Here is a 12,661-nt window from a genome sequence, read left to right as displayed (position 1 = left end):
GAATTAAACAGGCGAGCATCAGAGTAGAAAGAGAAAAAAAAGAGTTCCAAGCAGCCTCCAATGGTCTTTAAAGACTCCTCGATGCCTCCATGTTGAGAGGGTGAAAAGGTATTTTATTGAAGTTCGGGTAAACTCTAGAAAACAGAGTTCATGCAAAGGACACGTTTTCTATTCCATTAACTTTATTTTAGGCAAGCAGCCTGACCTCTAAACCTCTGTGACCCATGCAGGTCTCACAACTTGTATCTTGTATGTTTTATCCTACATGAAACTGGAAACTTTTAGGCTGCTTAAACTCACACAGATAGGCAAAGATTTACAGAAGAATTAGATTTTTATTATAAAACAAAAATGAACAAAATAAAATATTTTTCGAATTGCATCTAGACTCTGATATATATAAAACAAAAATGAACAAAAAACATTTTTTTTACATTGCATTTAGACTCTGATACTTAGCATTACTAAGTAAAAATTTCCAAAATGTATTACAATTTTCGTTTTTTTTTTATAAACAAACACATTTTCTCCAAAAGTCCAACGCAACTAAACTATGTTAAAAATACAGATTTCATGATAAAAGAACAGCCCTTTAAAAAAAAAAAGTCAAATGTTAAATTATGTTCCTTTTTTCAAAAAAATATTTGAAAATATTGATTTACGCAGATAGTTAAACCAGAGACTGTGCTCTCAAGAGCAACTTAACAACCAAAGTGCTCTACTTTAAACAAAGTTTCTAAAGTAAGTGTTCATCACCATTAGTCCCCTTATAGTGTATATGAGAGAGCATTACATATGTGCAAATCAAAGAGATCTCTAGATACTTTTCTATTATATCTACAATAAAGGACATATATCTTGGGCAGTTGAGAAATAAATATGTTTGCAAATATTATCCACCTTTGAGGGCCCCCTGAGTTTATTTCGTATGTATCTCCTGAAATCTAGGCTTACTTTGTTGCATAATATTATATGAAGTTGCTCTGCCTGGCTGCAGACGGGATAATATTTACAGCCTCAGGGGTTTAACGACTGGTCATGTTTCTTTACGCCTGCAGTATAATGTTAAACTTTGCAGTTAGCTATAATTAAAAGACAAACAGAAGCCCTGTGTGAATAAGTTTGTGAATTACGATTCGTTAAATATAACTGGGTGATCGCTATATTTATTGTGATCCCTTCTGTCATTATCCCAAAATATAGTTTTATGCACTTCCTAATATGTCCTTATGATTTATTCTCCATGGCAGATCACCAAACCAAATACATTTGGTCCTGAGTGTAGAAACAATAAAACTGATAGCCAAGAAGCAAGATAATGTGATGTCAGAGCATGTCTGGAAATCCACATGTTTGGCATTTATTTTGTAGGATTACATGGGTTAATAGCTTCACTCACTTTCATTTTAGATACAACCAATGTAATATTTTTAAATAAAAAAACTATGTAAATAACAAAAGGTGTAGTGTTTATTATTGATGAGTAATTCAAAAACAGTGGATTAAAACAAACTAAATACTACTGAGGTCACCCTGATATATATATATAATTTTATTTCCCACTTGATATTACATGGGATTAAATAATTGGTTAACTCTTTATGTGCCTGCTGTGCGTGCGTGTAAGCCATTACAATATGTTGGTCACGCCTCTGGCAATGAAATTCTCTTCTTGCTCTTCTCAAATTCCCAGGAATGTGTTCCACAGCATCAGAGCCATAAACTATTAAGAAATACACGGTTACTTTATTTTAAACTTTAGGGTATGTAAAAATTATTTCTGCATTATGAAGTCGTTAAATCTAAAACTGTTGCAGTTGGACAAAAAATGATTTATAAACACTCCACAAGCCTAAACGTCTCTGCGCATGTTTTATGTGGAAAGTAATTGAAACTGTAACATTCATTATTATGATCGTTCTAAAGTCCCCATAAAAGAGACATAATTACAATTATTATTACAATCCATTGATTTATATAGCGCCATCATATTCCGCAGCGCTGTACAATGGGTAAAAAGGACATACCAATTGGTAACACAACAATCCGGTTTTACAGAAACAGAAGGTAAATAGAGTCCTCCTCGAAGAAACCTACAATCCAGAAGATAAAATTGAGTAGGTATACCATTGGTAGTAACACATGATGTTTACTACAGTAATATACACTCACAGCACTCATTATGATCCGTTCTTCCCCAAAGTACATATGGTGGGTAAGTGGGCATACAGCCACATAGGGGTTCTAGGCTCCTTGTAGTAATCTACTGTTTTGGAAACAGATGATAGATAAAGTATAGGCTATATAGGCAGGGTTAACTCTAAATTAGTATTATTATTATGATCTTACACTGATATAGCCCAACAATATACACAGCGCAATCATGCAATACATATATTCAGGGAATATGACAAAACTAGGAAAGACAAACCGATACATAGATAGAGAGGGCCCTGCTGGCATGCGTACAATTTAACTAAAGAAATGAGCAGAATGCCGGCAACAATATAAACTATGACTAGCTGCCCTTACACGTTTCTTAGCAAATGGACACGACCATAACAAAGCAATACACACGTGTAAGAGAAACACACTAAGATTTTGTAGAGCACAATATTTAAATATTGCTGAATTCTATCTTCTCCTGACCTCCCCGAGGAAAAAAAAATAATAATAATAATAATAATAATATATATATATACACACACATATGTCCATATAAAAAAGATGGTGGGATCCATGCAACAGAAAGGGAACTCGTTTTCCCAGTGTTTTTCTAAGGACAACCAGGCCCATAAACATTTGATGTAAAGTGCCAGAGTTTGGCAGCAGGTTAGTTTTGCATTTTCCCGGTCATGACCCCAGTCTGAAACAATAGGGGTATTCAGTGGGGTCCCATGGCCTCATCTTTGGAGACAATCCAGTCTCTGCCATTGTCTGTAAGCAGCAGGTATTTCAGATCTTCTGCATGGCAGTTATATATGTTTGGTTTATAATACAAAGTATACAGCCATTAAAAAAAAACCACATTATTTCCACTATTTTCATAATTCAGGGAAGATAATAAAAACCTTAATAATCCCTAAATGTGACACCAAATCGATGAAAAAAATATACAAATATTACAACACAGAAAACATTTATTGCAATTTAATTTCTACATAGCAATACTAGTTACAAATGAAATACATAACAAAGTGTAATTTTTACAGAAACAGCAAACGTTGGCATCTGCTAATTACTTTAACACATGGATACATATTTATTATAGGCACTTTCTGTGTGCGTGTAAAGAAAGGCGTCTCCTAAACCTTTTTGGTTTGAAATAAAAATATGACCACCCTCTCAAAAAATGCATAACGATGTCTTCCAGTTTACACTTTGTAGATAACATTTTTCTTATTTGGCAATATAAAACAAAAAAAGAATAAAAACTAAAATGGCACACCGGATCTCATCTCGTTGAAGCTCAGAAAATATCCAAGTTGTGATATGTTGAAGTTAACAACAACAAAAATGGTTCTATACAAAATCTTACCAAATATTAAAGAAACAATAAAGCCATTTCTTGGCTATGGATTTTCCTATGGTGTTCATATCACTTTGGGTGCTGATGCAAAACATGGCTGTTTTCAGCGTGGAAATGTTTATAGTCAATGTTTACAACTACAGGACAAGTTTGGCTAAACAGCCGTATTCACTGACAGTGTCTGTGTCTGGAATGGTTGTATTATTTTGAATGGGTCAGGGGTAGCAAAGCACAGACATTGTTTCAATAACTTTATCCTTTCTGAGTATTCGAGAGAGGTATTTTGGCAATTTACAAGAATATATTGTAAAGCTTTCTGATTGCAAACAATCATATTTTTTTATGAAAATGTTCAGTTCTTTAAAGCACAACATCACACATTCAATCCTATATTAAAATTGGAGATTTTATTTTTAAATTAAAAAATATATTAGCATTTTATTTTTTTGCCTATCTTCCCTTTCTTTATCTCTAACCAATTCTCTCCTCTATTTTCAACCAAATTGCATCTTCAGAACTTCAACCTCTCAAAAAAGGAGAAAACCAGACCAAAGCCTGATAAAATCACAGAAAGAGAGGGGGGAGTGTAAGAGAAAAAATGCTTTGATTCTCTCTATTACTGGTTAGACTTTTCACCTTCCAGACAGTTTTATGGCAAGGCTTGCATCTGCAACAGGGCTTGGCTTAGAGAAGCCACAAACAAGGTCACCTGGAGTTCTTGTGAGAATCATTGACTGCATTGGTTGAGTTTTCAGAAAGAGGGGATCTGAGTTTAAAAATATTATGGTGATATATGTATATGTAAAATAGCTCATGAAAGATTTTTGCTGAGGTTCAGAAGAGTTTATTGTCGATGTTTCAGCCCCTGTCTAGGGTTCTTGATAACACCCCCAGACAGGGGCTGAAACAAGATGCCCACTAAAGGTGAATAAACTCTCCTGAACATCAGCAAAATCCTTGGTATCCTCTTTTACTTTTCATTATATGAACCTTGGTTTGAAGATGCATCTATGTATCAATAGATATATAGTGCTAGGAACCTTCCTAGAACGTCTTTTAACCCCTTAACCCCTTTCTTCCACAGGGCTAAAATGTTTTAAATGTTACAGGGTTACATTGTTTGTGCATTGCAATTATCCAAATTTTTAAGAAGGTATTACCATACATTTCATTTTGAGATCCAATACAGTAAAAAAAATATACTATTGTATTTACTGATTTAAAAAATGAATTAATATGCATTTGCATCCAGCACAAGAAGCATCTATATAAACTTGTCCTCAGGAATTGGATGTATATTCCCCACTATGGGAGTTATTTTTGTTCCTGACCTTTGTGGCAGGAGTACATTTGCATTTTATTCTGACACTCCTTGCCACATATCTCCAATTTTATGACTTAAAAATGCTTACTTTTAAAACAAATTTAGTTATTCTTAGAACTGTCGCAAAAACAGTTCACCTTACCTACCTCAAAGTCGCATGGGAATGGAGCACATGATAGTGGTAGATTGCCAGGCATATCTGGAAAATAATTTCTCTCTACTTCAATTAATTAATGCATTTTATTCATGGCAAAAACGTCTGCACTTTGGAAACTGGTAAGATAGATATGTTGGCTTACTTAATACTTTATTGCAACTAATAGGACTAAACACATAAAAAATAAAAAAGCCAAGCATATTAGCTAAGATATAGTAATAACCTATTTTCTGGGAAATATTCCTCATTTTAAAAAATATATTAGAATTAATTCCCCACACACCTATCATTTTTGTAAAGATGATTTTTTTTGTGGGCTACAATGGTATCTAATTTAAACCCTGTGGTATAATTGTTACATACAATTCTTAGGACTATTAAACCTCTGTTAAAAACCTTACCTTTTTAAATAATAATAATTATTACTATATTAGGTAAGGTGGCTTGAAATTGAATTTATTAATTTGACCTTCCAAAATTATCTTAATACCAAATAACATCACTGAACCCTTTTAAATGGAAAGTGAATAGTGGTGCACCTGTCATTATATTGTGTTTCTAAAGGAAATGTTTACTGAGACATTACTGGACACCGATACAGTTCTCCAGATATATTTTGGTTTTTAAGAACAATGACGAGAAGGTATATGCCTGGCAGGGACAGATCCTATTTTGGAACAGAAGTCTCTTCATATACTGTATTTAGGAAGAAACCTGACAAAGCCAAGGTTGTTGACCTCATGTACCACAGGTGAGGGACCTTTATGAATAGGTGAGGTTTTGAAAGCATCTTAGGATACCAAACCCATGAGATGATATATATGAGCTTTAGAGTATAGCTTTATAATATCAGTCCTCATGTATCCCAAGTAACTGTACATGTGTTCAAAATCTGAAAGATCAGCTTCTCTGGCACCTGTGCTAATTGAGAAGAGTCACCTGAGCTAATGTGGGGCCCAAGGATAAGAAGACCTAAACTGGATATTTGATTGTGTCTTGGATGTAGAGGAAAAACACAGCACATAATAACTGCACATAAGGTAGTGAATGTTACTGCAATTAGTGAGTTATTGAAAGAGGTGGGGATTTGGGGTGAGAAGACCTGAGGTAGACATTGACTTAAATTAACCATCTAAATTAAAATTAATAAAAGTCCTAAAAATAACAACAAGCAGCTAATTAACATTTTAGAATAACAAAGTTAATTCATCTATGCAATTTAGCAGAGATGTTAATTCTATTTTATCCAAACCTTTCAGCTGTATTAATTCATGTTTGCTATATTTTTTAATGAAAACATTGGCAAATTGTTTATTTCCCAACTTAAGCCATTGCCTCGGCTTTTCCACTGGATTATGACAGCACTAATCCACCAGCGTTTATTTTGTGAAGACTCATGGACATTTTTTGAGATACAATGTGACTTTAGATCTTCTGCTTTCAAAAATATTCACTCTGAGAGAAGGACCTCATCTACAGGCTGTCAACTATGGAAGGATTACTCATATGGTCTAGATAGTATGCAAACTGGAAAGGTCACCTGGACTAACATGTGTGATAAGTTGGGGACAGGGCCCTATGTTACACCAAGCAACTAGGGTATCATTTTGTTAGTGGTGCTTGTCTGGTAACAGGGATAGGCATAATGACAGTTCTTCCCACTCAGAACTAATTCTGTACACTTTACTAGCACTTTTTGTCCAGCTTATGTTATGCTTATCTCTTTTAAGTGTAAATCCAGCACTATAAGAGTTTCATTTTAATTCAATTAGCCAGAATGGCTTTCAAAAATGTAAGTTTTCCTTGGGTACCAGGAGCCATTATTGCTGGTCCTAGTCATCGCACCGAACAGGCAACACTCTCCAGCTTCCAATTATCTTTCACTCCTTATATGAATATACCCAACTGGCAGCTCTCATATGTGTGTGCCATGGGTGTGTGTTTACCCTCATTGATTTTATTAAACAATCTCGGGTCCATATATATGCGTAGAACACCCTAAAATGAATACAAGGATAATAAAATCCTACAATTGGTTTATGGTGACCCAATGCATGCTTGCATTCTTATATAAGATGATCACATTATTCGCAGATTTTAGTGGCAAACAAAATCAGAATACAATTAAATATACAATACATGCTTTGGTGATTCCAAAGCTGTTATTTTCAGTATAGTTACACAGGTGTTTGGCACACATAGTATAAATGTTGCATTGTTAGTCATAATGTCATAATGACACTGAGCAACAGTACCTTAACCTAAGTGGACACATGACCCAAACAACTTAAGACAGAAACATCATTTTCTTTCTACTAATATGAAGTAAACACTAACTGCATGGCAAACAAACAATTTCAGATCAATTCAGAGTACGCAATTTATAAATTAACTTTTTGGTGGCTATTTGCTTTACAAATATATGGCGTTCAAATTCTATCTTATCTGAATCCCCAAAGAAATTTCTTTGGAAGCATACACTGTGAAGAGCCATAAAATGAGATTTGGTTGAAATGGATACAGATACAGTACACCTTGTTACAAAACTGAAAGACTTTGCTACACAGGATTTGCGTGTGAAAAATAAAAACCTTTTAACCCCTTAATGAGAAAGCCCGTACATGTACGGCCTCAAAATGCATTGTTTTCAATGGGTTTAGGGACCGCCCGTTGTCCTTAATGGGTTCAAATGTTAACATTCCTTTAAGACGTGGTAAAAATAATAAAAATTTTAAAACATTCAAAATGGACTTGTAGGCCCAGCTGCAATGTGTACAGTTACAAATACCAAAGATTGCACTGAACATAATCCATTCGTCAGAGGTTAGGCAAGTTTCATACAGAAAGCTGGAATAAATGCTAAAAATGCCACTGCTATCATCTCTCTTTGAATATTTGCACTTGAGAATCCTCTGAACCTCAAAACGGAAACCCCAAGACACGCTTTAGCAATCTGCCATGCAATTGCAATTAGTAAATCCAGACTGCTGTCATGTACTGGGGAGGGAAAAATTCTCTTGTGCTGTAGATCACAAAGAGAGAGAAGGGGTGGAGGGTATTCTTGTAATGGGTATTACATTTGCAATTTTGGTGAATTGATGTCATTCTGGTTACTTATATTATAGGTTGTCTGTTTGGCGCTATTAATTATTACCATTGAAAAATATATAGTATGCTGATTCTCTCACGTGGAATCTAGAGTTTTTTCTAGAGGAGACAGCCTCATTGGAGGTTTTTACTAGCTGTGGGATCATCAGCCAACAAAAAACTAACGCTATTAATGTTCAATCAGGTTTTCTGTCTCAAAACAAGTCAATTTAATTTTGTATCTCCCTGCAAGATTCTCCTCCAATCTATTTCAATGAAAAAGAATCCTGGCAAGATGTAGTGGAGATGGGACCAATTAATTTTTCTATATTGGGCCATGAACCGGACAAAATGTTTCTGCATTTTCTAATGTTTTGTATAACATAGATATCATGGCAAAATATATGTTCTGTCTATTGGAATGGGAGGTCTTTTTGCATCCCTACTTCCTAACAGGAGGTACTAAGGTTTTGAGCTGCTTTTATGTACTACAGCCAATCCCATAATTCAATTGATCTCCAAGAGAGCAGTATATATATATATATATATATATATATATGTATGGATTATAACAAATTCCTAGCACTTTCAGTCATTGAGACCGCTGTGCAACAAAAGAGATTTAGGTAAAATCTGAATGGCATAAAACAAGGTATATGAGAGACATAGTAGTTCTTCTATTGGAGAGCACAATGGGAGTGTGTCAATCGTAATTTGTTAGATTACCAACAGCCTGGCAACAGACTGTATTGTCATTACATGCGCTATAGCTAGGATTTTTTTCATGGAATCTCTAAGTATATTTAGTTGGAAAGGTAGAATCCAGAAAGCATATAGTTGTCAAAATATAGAAGTGATTAAATGAACTGCATACGGAAAGCAAAGTATTGCAAAAGACTAATCAGCAAACAGGTCCTGATCATTATTATTATTATCACATGAACACAGCAGCAGACAAAATGGTGCAGACCCTAGCAGGTGGATGAGTAGTTTAGTTACCTTCCTATTGCAACCTGATCTTAAAATTAATATTTAAATATTGATATTGTACAAGGTGCTATTATTCAAAAAGTTAAATCTGGACATTATATTACATTACCTTGCACCATAGAGTGCCAGGATGTTTCCTTGGGGTTACTAAAATAGAGTAGAGTAAAAATTAACAATAACATTGGAACTGACAATATATCCAATTGACTACAACTTTAAGTTAATATATACTTTTATAGATAGAGAACAGGGACCAGGACTTCTGAGCTTATACTCTGTTAGACACCAACATTTAAGTTAGAGAATTGACAGGGAAGGTTACAGAAGAGTTGTGTGACTAAAAGGAGGGTTATATTTTCTAAATCTAGTCTTCAAAGGCCCATAGAAACAAAAGGCTAACCTACTTCCCCAACCAAAAAGCTGAGACTTCATGGATCTGCAATTTCCAGTGCATCCAATGCAATGTATGTAGCATTGAATACAAATTTCAATCAAAAAGGTGCAAAGTATTGGGCACACAAACAGAAAGTATGGGGGGGTAGAAAAGTGGCATTATGGAATCAGTCTGTGGCTACCATTGAAAACATTGATCCACCACTAAAAGCCAAAAGGCTAGGCCAGTGAGAAAAATGTGCAAGGAAGGGTCCACTGCTATTGGGGTATCTGCTCCACCAATGTGCATAAAATGTGTAGTTCTTACCCTAAACACACCAGATGGCTTCTTGTCTCCTTGAACATTAAGGCCAAAGAGACCAAACTTTTCCTCTCTCACAGGAACTCACTTGATCTTAACTAAAAAAACCCTGAGAGGTAAGAAGCATCTATTTGCTTTCTAGTATAGGAGATACTCAGTGACCTTGTATAGAATAGCATTGGGCTGGCTCTGTTTGATGTATAGGATACCCTGAAAATATTATAACATCTTTTATACAGAAACTGAGACTGAGTAGTCATCAAAAAGGGGTTGATTTTCTTGTGGCATAAAATTGAAGATTTTTCTGCACAATATGCAGTTTTTCCACACACCATCCCCTTGTCTGTTTTTCTATTCAACAAACCATGACTTGACTTTAACTGGACTACTTTGCAAGCTTTCACTCTGCATGTTCTTTTACTCTGGAATTCAATAGCCAAAAGGTAAAACTCAAGGGTACAACAGGGTTAATGGTGACCTTACTGGTTATCAAGATGGATTAACTGTGGAAACTGGGGGAGGAATATTAACCAGGGATTTGCCTCAGTCAATATTTACTGTTTCTGGCTCTTCCTGGACTGACCAGTCGATGCATCTTCATGTTCACCCTAACAAAACTCAATATCCACTTGATATATTGATACCTTTTTGTGCTATTTACCTGAGTGACAATCCTTACTGCCCCTCAGCCTCCTGAAGGCTTTCACAATGAAGATGGAAGTACCACATTATAATCAGAAACCATAGAGCTTGAAAAACACCCACTACTGCAATTTAACCCTTCACATGCCAGAAGGGTAGGGTATGTGCTTTAAAGAACCAATAAATTCGTTTATGTAGGCACTTCTTCTGTAGTGTAGGTCTTCCCAACATAATCAACAACCCATACACAAAGCAAAAATCAAATGAAAGAAAGACAATTTAATGTGCTGTTCCAATCAGACAAACTATTAATTGACATATGTAGCACGTAGAACTTAGCAGTTTTTAATTGGGTTGGAGGTTCATTTTGGGAAAGTTGTGGCCATTCAACAATACTAGAAATTAATTAATAAAAGTGTTAAAATTAGAGGAGTAGGTAGAACAGCACCTTTGTCATTATGGGTTATACATAAAGAGAAATTAAAAGCACAAAGTAGTAAAAGTGAGGCCATTGGCTCCCACGTTGTTGGCACCAACTCCAAGGCTCCTTATTTTTAATTTCACTGAAAATAAAAATAAAAATTTCTTTTAACAAAAAACGTAGTTTGTACAGAAAATGTGTTATTTTATAGCTGTTAGTCTAATTTCTGAATTCTTTATATCCATACCTGGGAACTTCTTGGCTCCGGCAACCCGAAGCCTTCCCTTGCGGGACGTGGCCAGGACTACACACTGATGTGAGAGAGGGGTGTTTCTTGCTGACGTCGGTGGCGTTCCCGCTAACGGCAGCGGGAAACACCCCCCATTTAAAGAGGAAATGGGCGGGGAGCGCGGCGTGTCAAGGACCAGATGCTCGGAGAACCAGGTGAGCAGCGCTCACTCGGCAATCTCCGGCTCAAACCCGGAAAGTTCCCAGGTATGTTTATATCTAAAAGTGAAAAACAAAAAACCCACAAAACCTAATTCAAACACCAGATTCTGTTCTTTATGAAAATACTTATGTAGATTTTGATGTCTTGCGGATGGCACCATTATGTTGCACGTATCTTTAATTATTGCCATTTAATATTGCTATGTGAGCATTACTCTAGATTGTAAGCTCGTTTGAGCAGGACCCTATTCACCTGTTGTTTCTGTAAGTCAAATTGTTATGTTATATACTACTTGTTATGTCCGGTCTACCCATTGTACAACTCTACGGAATTTGATGGCGCTATATAAAATAAATAATAATAATTATTATTATAATACTGTGTGTGGCAATTATTATTTAAATACACATTCTTCCATTATGTCTGCTCCCTGAAACCTGATAATTTAACTTTAATATTCAGGATATTTTTATACACAATCCCAATCAATCTAACTTTACTTTTGTGTTGTTTCATTCTAGAATTTTTATTTTATCCTCGACAATGTGTAGCCATTGCCCTGCACAATTTTTAATTTAAACCATGTAAAAGCCTCTTTTCTAGAACACACACACAGCAAACTGTTCTGAGCTGTAGCTAGCTATACTGGTTATTATAATAAACAAGAAGCATTTTAGTATCTTTTAAATCTTGTGTTAATCTAAGGTGTTGATATTTTAGCAATATCTATCACAATGCTGACAAGTAGGCAGGGAAGTACACTTCATCAGCACACATTAATTGCAGCAATAACACCTAAATATCTGTCGACACCTATTAGTAATTAAATCATTCTTTAGCTAGATACTGACTGGCATTTCAGCCTACTGTCCTATAATACCAAATAACAAAAGTGGAAAAAAGAAGGCAATGGTTACTAAATGGCCTGGTATCCTATACAGACTGTTATGACTAGGGTGCACTGCATCTTCTAAATATTTACATAGTCTTCCTCCACTTAGAGTGGATATAAAGAAAGAATCCCGTTAACCACAATAGCTTGGGAGGCTTTTGCTTCTTGCTCTTAAAATACTTACACCAGGAAGTCTACATTCAGAAATCAGGCCAGCTTTTAAGCTCAATGGCAGACAATTTAGCTGGAACTTTTGCTGCTGCTCTGTGACTAGTTACAAAAAAGCATGTTGTTATCTGTTGCTGTGGAGCTGAATTGGAGCTCTAGGGTATGATGCCATATTCTGGCACTTAATAGAAAGGATTGTGGACTCAGAGGTAGGTCTTAGGTTGGCTGAGGACACTGATCTGGGTCAGGCTCACGACAGTGCAACATTGTAAGTACACCATTGGAGCAGTTCACTTTTAAATTGTG

The sequence above is a fragment of the Spea bombifrons genome, chromosome 2 (assembly GCF_027358695.1).
Source record: "Spea bombifrons isolate aSpeBom1 chromosome 2, aSpeBom1.2.pri, whole genome shotgun sequence".
NCBI classification, from domain to species: domain Eukaryota; kingdom Metazoa; phylum Chordata; class Amphibia; order Anura; family Pelobatidae; genus Spea; species Spea bombifrons.
This window is presented reverse-complemented; position numbering follows the sequence as displayed.